Genomic DNA, 14,884 nt, shown 5'->3' with positions numbered 1-14,884 from the left:
CCAACAAGATCCTCTAACATATTTTTAACTAGGAAGCAAACTACAAGGTCTAGAATAGATATAACATAAAGAACCAGGCAGGATTCCTAATTTTTTACCTTGGTTGTTTTCGGAGGCTAAGTTTTCTCAGTTTTCTACCGATTTAGAGGGAAAAAAGGGTCTTGGCTGAGGAATGGGACAGTACTGGAATGGTTTTCCTCAAACCACAGAATTCAAAATTTTTGATTTTGCACAGTCACATCACAATATATGGTTTTCAAGTTTTATTTCATTGTACCCTTACTAAAAAATAGAGATGAAAAACTATGATTTTCTAAAAGTGGGGAAAAGGGCAAAATAAGTTTGGGGGAAAAGCATTAAAATGTAACAGAAGCAAGAATTCTCACGCCTCTTAAATACTCAAATTTGACAGTCACTAACTAGGATTTCCTGCTTCCTTCCCATTTTGCTGGCTTTTGTTTGGCCATTTTCACCAAAGGGAGACCACAATGGGAGGAAAAAGGCCCTCTCTCTTAAATACCTACAATTCTCCTTCTTCTTTTTGGGCTGCGACACAACACATGTGGGATCTTAGTTTCCTGATCAAGGATCGAACCAACGCCGCCTGCACTGGAAGCATGGAGTCTAACCACTGGATTGCCAGGGAAATCCCCCTACAATTCATTCCCTCAGTCTCTTGCCTTCTTTCATTTCCATCATTCTTGCTTTTAGCTTTAAAGTGATATCTCTCAGAAATATTTAACTACAATAATAATCTGTCTCCCCACTTAAAAAAGAATTTCCAGTTAGCATCCTTTAAAAAATTTCTCTTTCATTCCCAATCTGCTGTATCAACTGTTGCACATAAAGAATGCCACTGCTTATTCCTCTTTGATACTTAAATCTCTAATTATGAAAGGTCAAACTGATGCCCTCTCAAAAAACAAACAGCAACACATTTCTGTAGTACAAAGACTGAGACAAAAGGTGAACTCTTGAATGATGATGCTGTCATTCACTAGAATTTAACTCACAGCCCATCTGTAACTGTACTGCTTGACAAGTAGATCACGTGTCCAGGCATGGCACTCAAGTCTGTGGTCTGTTTCTCAATCTATTCTTCAGGATGAAACTCAAGCATTTTACAGAACTAAGCAATAAATAACAGACAGAGGATACACATATTTAGAAACATTTCCAAGGAAAAGTGAAACGCTCTCAATGGAGATCTCAAACAGGAAAACAAAGATGCAAAAAAGGGCTGTCCTAGGGGCCAAGAAAAAGGCTCACACACTCAGATTCACCACAATGCACGAATGATAACAACTGGTATTCACTTAAAAGAGAGAAAGTTATTTGAATGCTGACAGAGAAAAAAGTGAAGAAAATCCTAGGTTTAGAGAATGATTTTTAATGACTGGGGTCATTTAATAGAATCTTTCTTACATAATTTTATCAGAGCCAGAAATATACCCTAAAATGTATATACATAAGTATACATATGTATATCTTTCTATTCTTTTTTTAAATAGAATGAGGATGGAGTTTGTCACTGAAGTCTACAAAGTCAGTTCTCTGGAACTGGTGGTAATATGATCATTTCTTTAGTAACCAACAGATGTTAATAAGATGCCCCAACTTTAGGTAAGCAATACAAGCCATGGTAAGGAATAAAAGCCACATACAAACACACCCAAGGGCCTGTTTTAGGTTCCTAATAACAAAAAGCAGATATTGCTAAGTACAAAAAAATGAGAAGGGCATATACACCATAAACATCAAAGATTCATGAAAATCTAGAAGGAGTTCAGACTAACTATCATGTATTCATTCAAAAACATTACTAAGAAACTACTAAGTGCCAGGCAAAGTAGACATAAAAATAAAGACAACAGTCCTTTGCAAAAAAAGAATCTTTCATCTGTGTGAAAAAAACCCAGAACCAGACAGTAGTTACGGCTGCCCTCGTAGCACAGTAGGTAAGATTCTGCTTGCAATGCAGGAGATCCGGGTTCAATCCCTGGGTCGGGAAGATCCTCTGGAGGAGGAAATGACAACCCACTCCAGTATTCTTGCCTGGAAAATCCCAGAGGAGCCTGGCAGGTTACAGTCTATGGGGTCGCAAGAGTCAGACACGACTTAGTGACTATACTACCAGACAGTAGTTAAAGCAGTAAAAAACAGATTTTATTTAGGAGCACTGCAACAGAAGCTAAGAGACTTCAGTACATAACTGGGCTCAGTTTTAAATATATCATCAGTGAGTGGGAATTTATAGCCAAGTATAGGGTGGGGGTCAGTGACTAGAAAATTACCAAGAGGAAACACAAGGGATAAGGAAGAGTCTGGTTAAACTAACCTAACAAGATTCTTCCTGAAGACAGGCCAAGGTGATCAGACATCACCTGAGGGATGGTAGAGGATGAAGAACCTAATCAGATGTAAGGGTGAACAGATTTTGAGGGGGAAGGGGTTTTTGGTAAACTGACTTAGCAAGGTTCTTGCTAAAATTCAATTTTACAAGGGAGATGGGCCTAAAAGAAGGTTCAGGAGCCTGACTAAAGTTTAGCCAGGCAAAGAATCCTATTATCTAGCATGAAACATGCCAAGTTAAGATAAGAATGATGGCTTAATTTACAAGTTCAATTAGTCATAGGTTGATCAGTGTACATATTAGATCTCTTATTTCTTCTATTCCTTAAGATCATTTATCAAATTATTTTGCTAGCAATTGCAGAGTATACATGAGCACAAAAGAGATGGTTAGGTCTTGGTAAAATATTTGACAATGAGATGTATGAAACTAGTAACTAAGATTCATCTTTGGGATCAAAAAGTAAATTTATACATTAAATTTACTTTTAAAATTAAAAAATTCATTAATTCACTGAACACCTTTATTCAGTGCCTAACACACACTCTAGGCTCCAAAACTCAACAATGAGTCAGACAAAATACTTGCCCTCATAGTGCTTACTTAAGAGTCTACAAAGATGAAACAAACACAAAAATAATTTCACATTAATAACAGATAATTGCTATAAAAGAAATGCAATGGTACTGTGTTAGTAACAAGGAGTGGACTACTTAGTTTCATGAATAAAAACGAAATGGCTGTGTTATCTGTGACCTAAGGAAAATGGGGTAGAATATAGAATCCAGCTTAAAACTTCTGGAAGCCTTTCCTTTCTTAACACAGTTGATGTTCAATACATGTTTATTAATTTAATCTGAAGTCAATATTCAAGTATACTTTGCTGAAATTTTACACTTATCTTTCCAAGTTTTGCAGAAAGCTGCTGGGTTCATAAGACAACTGCGATGTAGATTATTTATGTAGTTAAAGCAATATATATTTAAGACATTATCTTAAATACATACTTACAATTACCTTGTGCCTAAGGAACTTTATGTGACTACACCCAATAAATTCTATGTTCTTATCATACAAATAACATAGAAGAAGTTCTACAGTTTTTGCTTAGAGTGTTAAAAATGGGGAGAAGAGAGGTATTCATCAAGTTAATTGACCCTTGAAAACAAAACCTAGACCACATATTTTAAGATACATTTTCAAGTATAAAAGAATGCTTGCTAATCAAGGATGCAGCAGAGAGGGAACCTTAACATGAGACTTTGGGGAGTACATTATTTGGACAGTCTTTCTGGAAAGCAATCTGGCAATGTTTATATTAAGTGTCTTAAAATGTTTTATATCCTTTGAACAAATAATTCTTCTTTTGGGACTTTATTCTGAGGCTAAAGCCAGAAACATGGATAATCTATATATGAAAATGTTCACCACAGTCCTATTTATAACAAAAAAAGGAAAAGGAATTAAACAAAATATTTACAAAGGATGGAAAAATATAAATTGAAACACTGTCTTATAATATATATAAGTTGTTAATAATAACATTTCTTAAAGCTATTTAACAACATGAGAAAATGCTATACATTAAGTGCTATACATTAACTAGGATACAAACTTGCACATGCACCATAATTCCAAATCTATAAAAGAGCAAACAAAACAATAAGCACAGAACAAGATGAGGGAAGTAACATCAAATGTTAACAATGGTTATCTCTGGACAGTAGTAGTCTAGATGATAGTATTTTCTTCTTTCTACCTGCAGTGTTTCCCAAAGTCTTTACAATGATCATAGATTGCTTCTATTAATCAAATAATAATATAATTTAATAACAAAAAGAATACTGATTTGCACAACTAAAAAGTGTCTGAGTTTTTTTTTTAAAAAGGCTTGTATCTGCTAGACTATTCTAAATCACTAACAGTATAGTATTTAAAAATCATACAAAGTTGTTCACTCTACACTACAAAGCAACAGAACCACAGAATCAACTGGTAAGTTCAAAATGGACTACCAAAAAAGCTTTCTAAAAATACAAACTAACAGCATCATATATCAATAGAAATAGATGTGGTAGAAACTCAGATTGATACACAGGGTAAATCAAGCATTTCAAGATAATTCCTTCTTTGTTACCCTCAAGGATCCATTTTCAGAAACCCACGAATGCTGCCTAACAATAAAAAGTAGTACTTATATTAAAACACCTAGAAATTGCCCAACCATTAATCACAAAGGGAACAGAGCTGAAATCAAGGTACTGAATATCTTTCAGAGAGCTACAAACAAGCGAAAACATTTAGACACCCAAACAGAGCTCTACAGGCTCTGTGCCCCTATGATACTGAAAAGAAAAAAATTATACACAGTTCTCTTCTAAGAACATAACTCTGGTTACTAAGTTTCAGATTCTAAGATAATTTAGCTGCTGCTAAGCAAAGAGCACAAACACTGAAGGGGTCCACCACAGCAGTCTCAACATTTTATTCTCCACACAGTAGGATACTGTGTTGCTATGACTCGAATTACACCTAGAACACTGACTTAAGGAAAAGATTCCGATAAACATATGAGACTATAGTGAAGGTATGTTAACCCCAGACACCACAGAAGACAAGTTTAACTAGACAGTAGATTATTTAGGAAGGGAAATTTCTGTTCATAAAATCTGGGTTCATTTTCCACTGTATTATTTAGCATAACAACAGTTTAACACATTATTTCATTAGCAGGTAAACCAAATGCCCCAAAAGGATTACATAAAAAGCATGTATACTTCTATAAACTTAATTAGCCTTTTATAAGGCACTTCGCTAACAAATTGGAAAACTGAGGTAGAGAATTTTAAAAAAAAATTGGCAAAAGATGAGTCAAGTAGTTGAAGTTGGACTAAATCCTAGTAACCTGTTCTCACACATCCCAAAGAAGATATAAAAATGGACACTGTATCTTTCTGTAATACCTGAAAGTTGTATGGTAACTTGCATATTGTATGACTACTTTCAACTGAATAGCACATTTCCAAGTTTACACACAAGTGTTTCTTATATAAATGAATGTCCAGAAACATGACTGTGAGGGACTACAGTTTCTTGGAGCATTATTTTTGTCTAGGAAAATTAAATAATGCTTATGGCTTTAACAATAAGTATGTTTTATCATAATAACTTATAAACTCATAAACCAGTCACAGTATGCATCAAGGACTGGCAAACTCCAGCCCATAGGCCAAACCCAGCCTGCCACTCGGTCTCTTCTGGTCCACAGCTATGAGTGCTTTTAAAAAACAAAGTGCTGGAAAAAAACAAAGGAAGAAAATTTTGTGACATGAAAATTTTATGAAATTTAAATTTTAGTGTCCATAAACAGTTTTATGAGAACACAGCCATGCTTATTCTCTGCATGTTGTCTCTGGCTAGCTACTTTTGTGCTGCAGTGGCAGAGCTGTAGCTATAACAGAGACCTCATGACTTCAAAGCCTAACGTATTTACCAAGAGGCCTTAGTTTGCAAGCTCCTGGTATTATGATAACTATTATTAATTAAAATACAAGGTTAAGATATCCCAAATATGACAAATGTCAGACTGCTTGATACTAAGGACTTATATTAGGACTATTCAAGTACCAATTTTTTTATTTGACTTCTTAAAATTTAGAAAATAGATTTTCTTAAAATATGATTAAGCTATCTCCACAGTTCTCAATCTTTAGCATATTCATGCAGACACTGTAAAAATACAGATCCCCGGGCCCCCTGGATTCTCTTGGCTTTGTTGTCCAAAAATCGACACTTTAAAAAACACCCTGCATAATTTGGATGCACGTGGTCAGTAACCCACCCTTTGAGAAGCATTAAGATGGATGGATATTCCTCCTACATGATAAACAGCTGTATTTTTCAAGTCTGGTTCTCAAAGAGGGCTCGAGGGATCCTTACAGGTCCTTGAGACCCTTTCAGAGGGTTCATGGGTATTCAGAACATACATGGGCAAAAGACCTGTTTAAGGCGCAACATAAGACTGGGTGTTAAAAGTTCACAGATGTGGTATCAGATTCTATACAACAGCCTACTTTTAAGAAGCTATCACTTTTCAGATTTTGATGTAGTATCAAAGAAGAAAGATTATCAACAGTTATCTGAAAAGAATCTTTTCTTTTCCTATTACATATCTGTGTAAGCACAGGTTTTCTTCAGATACTTCAACCAAACAACATATTGTTAACAGATTGAATGCAGAAGCAGATATGAGAATACAGATGTTTTCTATCAGCCAGACATTTGATGTTCTTCTCCCCAACTTTTTAAAACTATAGATACATTTATACTGTTATAAGTACATAAAGGATTTTAAATTTTTCTCCATTTTAACTTCTAATATGGTAAATACAAGTAGATACAATTACAATAAGCAAAAACTCTCTGGAGTCCTCAATAATTTTTAAGAGTATAGAGGAGTGGGTACTAAGACCAAAAGCAGTTTGAGACCCACAGTTTGAGAAATAAACAGTAGAGTGCCCTGAATTGATCAAAGAGAAGGTTAAAATTAATTTCTGGATTTCAGGCTCAGACATGCAGCGACAGGTTTCAAAGAAAGGAGCCAGTTTAAATAGACCAAATAGTTTTGTAGCAAATGACTGAAAACAGATGGGAGTGAGAATTAGGCTGAATCATAAGTTAGGCAACACATGGTCAAAGCTTAGAAGCTATATGGAAGCAGCTTCATACAGGCAATTAACTAGACTAGAACTTTTTAAAAGCCTCTCCAGGCTTTTGGAGGATTCAAGGAACTATTCTGAGCTACTCTCAGGAAGGTTAATAAAGCAAAAACAAAGAAGAAGTAACTTGCTAAAGTGATAGCAGGAAGCGGAGTTAGTAACAACTGCTGCTGCTGCTGCTAAGTCGCTTCAGTCACGTCTGACTCTGTGCGACCCCAGAGACGGCAGCCCATCAGGCTCCCCCGTCCCTGGGATTCTCCAGGCAAGAGTACTGGAGTGGTCTGCCGTTTCCTTCTCCAATGCATGAAAGTGAAAAGTGAAAGTGAAGTCGTTCAGTTGTGTCCGGCTCTTAGCGACCCCATGGACCGCAGCCCACCAGGCCCTCCGTCCATGGGATTTTCCAGGCAAGAGTACTGGAGTGGGGTGTCATTGCCTTCTCCGTAGTAACAACTAGAGAACATTATACCTATCTATGCTTGGCCTCAATAAGATTTTAGAAGTAAAAAAATTCCTGGAAACTGGTAGACTGTCAAAAATCTGGTGTTGTGTTTTGTTTTCCTACTCATTTTCAGATAAAGTGTGTTCCCTGAAACAACAAAGCAATAGCAATCAAAGGGCCAACACTGATCTTTAAGGATAAATTTTAAATCTTCATGGACTTAAATAGGCTGCAAATAACAAATCTGATAGACTTTAATATTAAACCTGAGTATGAGTTTGGTCCCAGATAGGAAATAGCTATAATATCCCACAATCATAATCATGGAGACTCTCAAAAGTTCTCAAGAAAAAAATCTATTTTCTAATACTGTCCACATACCGGCAACACAGTTACCTATCTAGGGTACTGCAATGTTCAATGACTTTCAAAAGTCCCTAACATAGATATGTAAAATATTAGCAAACTACTGCTTGACCAAAACTTAAATGGTGCTATGAAAGACATATTAGTACCAGAAACACCAGAAAAATCATGTTAAATCCTAGTTTTATTTAAGTTTGATAAAGCTTAAATAAAAATTACTGGCAAGAAACTTGGTGACAACACAAATCATTTATAACAATCGTGTTATATTCAATAAATCATCCTGTTTTTATAATAAAGGCAGGCATATTCCTATTTCAAAAAGAATGGTTATACTCTATTTTTTAATCTGAAAAAAAGTAATATTTCTCCTGCATGGTAAATTTTAAGCCCCAAATAAAACTGGCCAATTTAGAACATAAATCTCTGTCTGCTAGGTCAGAAAGAAGCACTATACCAGATAAGAAGATATTAGTAAATAACTTCACTCAAAGAAAACAAGTTGGGTTTTGTGAGGAGGTGAGACTATGGCAGAACAAATCTATTCCCAGGGAAGCCCAAGACATAAACTCACAAAGTAACTTCTCAAGCTAAATCTTGGCTCTTGTTAGACTTTCACAAATTGATATTTATTAAGGATAAATGCAGTACTGAATTAGAGAAACTTTTTGCACAGTCAGGTTTCAAATACATGAAAACATTTAGGATTAAATTCACCAAAAGATGAGAAGAAGCTAACAAAGTTGTGAGTTTGTAATGAGTTTTGTTTTCCATCATGACACTACTGTAGTAGCTCACCTTTGGTTTAGTTGGGAATCTTTCCTAGATGTCTGCTTAAAAAGTTTTAAAAACTGAATAGTAAATTTGTCTTTTCATAAAACCTCTCCTGTATTTTAACATTCATCCTTCCTCTCCAAGGAAGCCATGGAGTTTATGTTTACTTTCAAAACTGAACTGAAATTTCCTTCACTGTATACAGGCAGTGAATATATTACTCAGATTTTTTTTCCCTTAAGTTTCTCAACAAAAGGACAAACAAGAGAACCAAAGGAAACAAAATACTATGATTTAACAGAAGAAAAAAAAAAACAAAACCAACCACATTCTTTCAACACAGTGTCCACCAGGGAAATTCTGAAGAGAAAATGTCATGATAAAATATTTTAAGACATAAAATGACCCCAATGCAAAATATTTGTTGTTGATGACTTTTGTTTTGCTTTCAGCTCAAAGGAATCATTATTTCTTGTCATTTATGTTCCTTGCTTTTTGTTTATCCATTCCCACTGGGTCAGTAGAACCATTTCAACTTCGTTTTCTTTACATTCTATTTTTCTTCTTGATTCTTCAATACTAAGCTCCTTGATCTGAGCCTCTACTTATGAATTTTGGGGCTGGAAAGGACTTTGAGGGGTCATCAAGTCCATATTTCTGCTTTCTAGGAGAATTCATAATTACAGTCTTAGATGGATGAGAATGTATTCAGAAGAAAATGTATTCTGTCCCTAACAGCATGCTACTTTATTCCACACAAACATTTCCATACAGAATTTGCAATTTGCTAAAAATGAAAGTAAAAATTAAAACCCCAAAAGAGGAAGATGCTTTAAAATTGCATTTATCAGCTAAAATTGCTCAAACATAAATTCAACTATCAGGCTAAAATTAACACACAAGAAAGTTGTTGGCTACCAACATAAAGTCTTTAGTCCCTAGAGATGTCTTCTGATGTTTTATCTCATTTATAAGCACCATTTTACCTACAGAACATAGCAAGACAAATTTAAACCACCATACTAATAGACTGCAATTTAAATATGTATTTACATATATGGGCTTCCTCGGTGGTAAAGAACCCACCTGCAATGTAAGAAACAACAGGTTCGATTCCTAGGTCAGAAGATTCTCTGGAGAAGGAAATGACAACCCACTCCAGTATTCTTGCCTGGGAAATCCCATGGACAGAGAAGCCTGGTGGGCTACAGTCCATGCAGGTCGCAAAAGAGTTGGACACGACTTAGTAACTAAACAACAATATACATATATATGTGTATGTATGTGTACATTTTTTCTTCACAAGTGCTATAGTTTATTTCAAACATAAAACGTAGACAGGGATAAATGCAAATTCCTCAACTGAAATTTAAAAATTACTTATATAAATTAATGGGATCTTAGGCTTTAAGAACAGAGGTATTGGGACTTCCCTCGTGGTCCAGTGGCTAAGACTCCTCACTCCCAAAGCAGGGGGCCTGGGTGTGATCCCTGGTCAGGGAACTAGATCCCACCTGATGCAACTAAGAGCTCACACAACTAAGGCCCTACACAGCCAAATAAATAAATAAAATCAATGTTGTGTGTTTTTTTTAAAAAGGAACTATTGAGTGCAGTGAAAAAAGAAGCCCTACTTGCCCCTGTACTTTGTATTGATCAGATTATATCAAATGTTATATTCAGATCTAAATAAGAAATTCTAAAAACTCAAGCAGGTTGACAAGGAGGCTGAACTTTATTAAACGTAACTTAAGGAATGGTTGAAAGAATATGCGATATTTACCCCAGCAAGAGAGAAGTTTTAACAGGACATAACTGTCATCAAACATCTGAAGGGCTACCATGTTGACAAGAAATTAGGTTTATTTATTGTAGCTTCAGATGGCAGGAGTAAAGAGCACCACAATGTAAAGAATGTTCTAAAAGTAGAGCTCCAATAATGGAACAGGGTATCTATGAAGTAGGGATCGCTTCCTTACAGCATTCAGAAGTTAAAAGATCATCCGCCAAACATTCAAAAATGATGTATTTCCACATTTCAAGAATATACTTGATCCTAAAAATAGGCCTGCCAGGGGAAGGCAACATTCAAAAATGAGAATATTAAAAATCATTTTGTCATGTTTCTGGAAATGGAAGACTTTCTCCCATGAACTCTAAAATCACAGTACCACAATCAGAGAAACCAACAACAAAAGAAATAATGTTTTTCTTTTTAAATGAATGCTGCATTTGTTTTTCTCAAAGAAACAACATATGCACCGTAACTTATGTACCTTTATCATGGGATAAGGGACAATTGTATGCCAGCCTGCCAACTAGTTTCAAAAAGAGAGCTGTTTTTATTAGACATTTATATGGCAATACTATTTGCTCCACCTAAAACTTCCTTTCAAAAAGGTTCCTCCTCTCAGACATGGATAGGAGGCTGCTGTATCACTGACTCCCTTCAACTGCAGCCTAGGAAAAACTCATTCTTGACGTGTACAAAACAATAACTTGTGAGAATTTCAGAGCAGCTGTGTTCAGGCAGAGCCAGGGACTTAAAGCAGCAGTTTGAGAGTTGGTTGAAAAAACAAATTTAATTTTGAACTGGAAGAAAGGAAAGGCGAAGAAAGAGGGAGAGGAAAGGGACGGGGAAGAGAACGGAGATATACAACGGTATCTATCAACATTTTAAAGCCATGGTAAGCAAAAATGCTTAAAAGTTACAACACTGAAACTATCACAGGTTGTACCCTTTGATCCACAAGTTTAAAGATGAGCAGTGTTTATTATTCTCTAGCCTTCTGCTAGGTGGTAACACTAATGAGACAGTGCTCAAGTCAAAGCCATCACAAATTCTAGAATGGAAGAATAAAACAAGGAACTTTGCCCTCTCATTGGATATTTCTTTGTGCTACTGCCAGGCAAACTGTGAAAATGTCTGAATATCCAATAGCAATGCTCTGAATGTGAAATACTGGAACCCAATTAAGTAATTAATGCTATAAGGACAGTAATTAATTAGTCTCAATGTGCTGTAGGGGTAAGTTCCTGGCCAGGAGGATAAACGGTTGCTGAAAACCAAAAGTTAATACGAAGCAACACACTCTGGGTTTCTCTTCATATAACACTGTTACTAGTATTTCAGATGTCATTTTGCTTCCAAAAGTAAAAGAAGAAAAGGAATGTAAAAGACAAATCTATGCAACAGCAAAGAGGTTATTAATTGACTGTACTACCTCATTACCAAATAATAAACAAATATCAAACAAAGGGCAAAGACTTGTCCCTTTTTTGTACAGAATTAAGAACTGGTAAGACTACTTAGTATAGCTGACAGACTTTTCTTTAGCTTCTTTTATTACTGACATGTTACATTTCGCAACAGTCTCCACTTACCTTATATCCTCCATGTTTAAGCACAAATTGTGTTTGATTTCCCCAACCCTTGCCCCCAAGATATTATGACATATCTTTAGCTTTCTGATCTGGACACAAAAGAAGAAACTGAAAATTTTTCACTTTCCTGAAATACGTGTCCATTTTATTTACACCACTTAAAAAAAAAAAAAAACATAAGCTAGCTAAAACTAACTGCAACCATCCATTTAGCAACTCAAGTGGGAAAGAAACAATTAACAAAACAAACTTCAGTATAGTACATTTTTCTGTGCTTAGAATACCTAAAAAACCGATGTCTCTGCAAGAATTACTTACACTACTGCAAAGTTTTTAAACATAGGAATCAAGTGAGATTGTGGAGAAAACTCTGCGTACCCCCACAAAACTACACTTACTATGACACAACCCTCAGAGGTACTAAAACACCCTCTGGTAAGTAGAAAACAAACTTTAGAGTCAGGAAAGTAGCAACGCGGGAATCTGGGTAGGAGGTGCCCTGGGCAGTAAACACCCAAGTCAGAGAACATAACAAGCAATTCAGAGCAACATATAACTCCCCATGGGGCTTTGACTTGGCCACCGAAGTCCCAAGCACCCATCCCTGAGCTGAGGAACAGATGAAGTCGGGAAGAGGAAGAGACGGAGAAAGGAAATCAGAGTAGAAGTGATGAAAGTGTTCTATTTTTCTCTTTACCACTATCATAGCTTTCTTGCAGGCTGGTTACCAGACTGGATGCCATATTCACCAAAAGCTCTAAAATCACTTCTCAGACTTCTTCTGATACCTAAGCTAAACACCTGTCCATTATCAGCCGTCTCCCAACCAAATACCTCTCCTACCCCTCTGGATTCCCCCATACCCTACCCAAAGTGATGCCTTTTGGCCACTACACCCATCCCTAGTAAATCTTCCTAAACTCATTCACTTAATTTTCTTCATACCCATACTTTTCCTCTGATATCTTGTCCCTGATAGTTTTTCTTATAACTCAATCGGAATGCCACGCTCTCACTTACACTTATTCCTCCCTATCTTCCCAGCAAAACCAAATGCTATGTTTTCACCTACTCAACCCTACCTCCTGCCTATTACCACTAACTCTTCCAATGCCAAGCCTCTAACCCCACTCTTTGGAGAAGTCCAGCGTCTTCAACCAGTTTAGTACCCTTCCCCTTTCTCCCATTCCACCCCATTCCAGGCTCCACTAGACTTCCATTCCCTCAGGATTCAACTCCCCTCTCCTTGCCACGCCCTGTGCCCCCCGGGGCTACTTACCCCAAGTTCTCCCCACACTCCAGGCCTCTGGCCCCGCCTTCCCCCCCCAAAGGAAGGAGGCGGGAGGAGGGAGAGAAGAGGGGCGTCACTCCGCAAGGTAAAGATGACCTCCCATTAGTGCTCGTCGCCGCCAATCGTAGCTTCCTTCTCTCTTATTGGTCGGCCTTAGTCCATGCCCCACCCTCTTCCTCAGACAGGGCCCGGCCACCGCCTCAGCGCCCCCGTCCAACACATACTGGGAGGGGAGACCCCGGTCTGGGACGCTGGGATTGACCAGAGTTGACGGGGAGACGCCCGTCAGGTCATGGACTAGTTAATGTTAACAGGACTCACCCTCTGGTAGCTCCGTCGCCTCCCGCCCGCCCGCGATCGGTCCCACAATCTATCTCCAGCTCCTTCTTCCCCCCCTCAGCGGAGCAGATACTTTTCTCTCGTCCGGCCAGGCGCTCTCACTTCTCGCGAGATGTAGAGAGGGGTTGGAGGAAGGGCGAGATCCGCCGAGCCAGGTCGGAAAGAAGCCGAGGGGCTGGGCTCCGGAAAAAGAAGGGGCGGGACTTTCGGTGGGCAGGACTAGGGTGGGAGGCTGAGCGAGTTCCCGAGGCGCTGGTCGCACGTGTTCGACTGCAGAGTGTAAGGGGAAAAAAAGAAAAAGAAGGAATGCTTACAAGTGCCTGTAGTAATGGAGATCCAAAGTATTCTCATACTAAAGAATTAGATTATTACAAAAGAGCGCACTTTAAAAACAAGACAAGTTTATATACCTCAATAAAGCTGGTTTTGTTTTTTTTTTTTTAAAGAACGGGGGAAGGGAATTCCCTGGCCTACCAGTGGTGAGGACTCCGCGCTTCCACTGCAGGGGCCACGGGTTCCAACCCTTGGGGATGGAACAAAGATCCTGCAAGCCCTGCGGGACGGCCAAAAAAAAAAAACATTTTTTTTAAAAAATCGTTTTTAAAGTGGGGGAAAACCCGAGACAGCTACACAAGGTGATTCAGTGTTCCAAACAGTCGAGTAGTTGCATTTTCTTCTTGGCACTTAGAATAGCATCACCGTAGCCATAGTCTCTGTTCTGTGTGTTGCTGTATATGGAGGTGGGGAGTTCTATCGTTTTCTTTTGAGTATCTTTATAGTGGGGCCAACAATCCCATTTTACTCAGAGTTGTAGTAATCAAATGAGATAAGCTATATGAAACTTGTTTGGTATTAAAAGGCACTATACTTATTACTCAGAAAGTATTTAAACAAATACTTAGAACATACTGTGTGCAAAGAACTAGGCATGGAAGAAGAGTAGACATACCAGTTCCCTACTCCGGTAGAATTTACAGTTTTAGCGGGGAGGAGGTTGTTGTTGTTTAGTCACTAAGTCACATCTGACTCTTTGAGACCACATGGACTGTAGCCCTCCAGGCTCTTATGTCCATGGAATTTCCCAGGCAAGAATACTGGAGTGGATTGCCATTTCCTTCTCCAGGGCGTCTTCCCCACCCAGGGTTATAACCCGCGAATTCTTTACCATGAGCCACCTGGGAAGCCCTTCCGTGGGGAGGGGGAGACAGTTAATAAACATA

General features: G+C 37.7%; 1 protein-coding gene across 1 annotated transcript in view; it reads right to left on the bottom strand.

The window, feature by feature from the left end:
• The window catches only part of LOC128047338 (cyclic AMP-dependent transcription factor ATF-7), a 96,610-nt gene extending 82,842 nt beyond the window's left edge, over positions 1 to 13,768 (bottom strand). Inside the window, exon 1 of the mRNA XM_052639482.1 lies at positions 13,647 to 13,768. The gene's annotated coding sequence lies outside the window, so the exon portion shown is untranslated. The remainder of the gene's footprint in view (positions 1 to 13,646) is intronic.
• Positions 13,769 to 14,884: the final 1,116 nt, after the last annotated feature.

Source organism: Budorcas taxicolor, chromosome 5 (assembly GCF_023091745.1).
Source record: "Budorcas taxicolor isolate Tak-1 chromosome 5, Takin1.1, whole genome shotgun sequence".
Lineage (NCBI taxonomy): Eukaryota > Metazoa > Chordata > Mammalia > Artiodactyla > Bovidae > Budorcas > Budorcas taxicolor.
Note: the sequence above shows the minus strand (reverse complement) of the source record. Positions and strands in the feature narration are given on the sequence as shown.